Here is a 1,815-nt window from a genome sequence, read left to right as displayed (position 1 = left end):
CAGAGGTCTTTGAGACTATCCTCAGTTCTTTTCATTCATTTTACTTTATTCTGCAGCAGCAGCAGCAGCAGCAGCAGCAGCTCTTCAAAAGTTATTTCAGCCATTTTATCTTCCAGCTCACTGATTCACTTTTCTGCTTCAGATATTCTGCTGTTAATTCCTTCCAGAGTGTTTTTAATTTCAGTAGTGTTGTTTGTCTCTGTATGCTTATTCTTTAATTCTTCTAGGTCTTTGTTAACTGATTCTTGCATTTTATCCATTCTGTTTTCAAGGTCTTTGATAATCTTTACTATCATTGATCTGAATTCTTTTTCCAGTACTTTTCCTATTTCCTCTTCATTTATTTGGACTTCTGTGTTTCTAGTTTGTTCCTTCATTTGTGCACTATTTCTCTGCCTTTTCTTTCTTTCTTTTTTTTAAACTTACTGTGTTTGAGGTGTCCTTTTCCCAGGCCTCACAGTTGAATTCTTTCTTTCTTTTGGTTTCTGCCCCCCCTAAGGTTGGCACAGTGGTTTGTGTAAGTTTTAAATAGGGTGAGATTTTTGCTGAGCTTTTTGTTTGTTTGTTTGCTTGCTTGTTTTGTTTTTCTTCTGATGGGTAAGGCTGAGGCAGGTGGTAACCCTGTCTGTTGATGATTTGGTTTGTATTTTTGTTTTGTTTGTTGTTGTTTGGCTGAGGCACCTGCACAGGGTTCTACTGCTGGTTGGGTGATTCCCGGCCTTGTATTCAAGTGGTTTCATTTGTGGGAGTTCTCATTATTTGATACTCCCTGAGATATTAAGAAGAGGTGGCAAGAATACACAGAAGAACTGTACAAAAAAGATCTTCATGACCCAGATAATCACGATGGTGTGATCTCTCATCTAGAGCCAGACATCCTGGAATGTGAAGTCAAGTGGGCCTTAGAAAGCATCACTACGAACAAAGCTAGTGGAGGTGATGGAATTCCAGCTGAGCTATTTCCAATCCTGAAAGATGATGCTGTGAAAGTGCTGCACTCAATATGCCAGCAAATTTGGAAAACTCAGCAGTGGCCACAGGACTGGAAAAGGTCAGTTTTCATTCCAATCCCAAAGAAAGGCAATGCCAAAGAATGCTCAAACTACTGCACAGTTGCACTCATCTCACATGCTAGTAAAGTAGTGTTCAAAATTCTCTAAGCCAGGCTTCAGCAATATGTGAACCGTGAACTTCCTGATGTTCAAGCTGGTTTTAGAAAAGGCAGAGGAACAAGAGATCAAGTTGCCAACATCTGCTGGATCATGGAAAAAGCAAGAAAATTCCAGAAAAACATCTATTTCTGCTTTATTGACTATGCCAAAGCCTTTGACTGTGTGGATCACAATAAACTGTGGAAAATTCTGAAAGATATAGGAATACCAGACCACCTGACCTGCCTCTTGAGAAATCTATATGCAGGTCAGGAAGCAACAATTAGAACTGGACATAGAACAATAGACTGGTTCCAAATAGGAAAAGGAGTACATCAAGGCTGTATATTGTCACCCTGTTAATTTAACTTATATGCAGAGCACATCATGAGAAACGCTGGACTGAAAGAAACACAAGCTGGAATCAAGTTTGCTGGGAGAAATATCAATAACTCAGATATGCAGATGACAGCACCCTTATGGCAGAAAGTGAAGAGGAACTAAAAAGCCTCTTGATGAAAGTGAAAGTGGAGAGTGACAAAGTTGGCTTAAAGCTCAACATTCAGAAAATGAAGATCATGGCATCTGGTCCCATCACTTCATGGGAAATAGATGGGGAAACAGTGGAAACAGTGTCAGACTTTATTTTTCTGGGCTCCAAGTC

This window comes from Bison bison, unplaced genomic scaffold, assembly GCF_000754665.1.
Source record: "Bison bison bison isolate TAMUID 2011002044 unplaced genomic scaffold, Bison_UMD1.0 scf7180017864478, whole genome shotgun sequence".
In the NCBI taxonomy this organism is placed as follows: domain Eukaryota; kingdom Metazoa; phylum Chordata; class Mammalia; order Artiodactyla; family Bovidae; genus Bison; species Bison bison.
Note: the sequence above shows the minus strand (reverse complement) of the source record.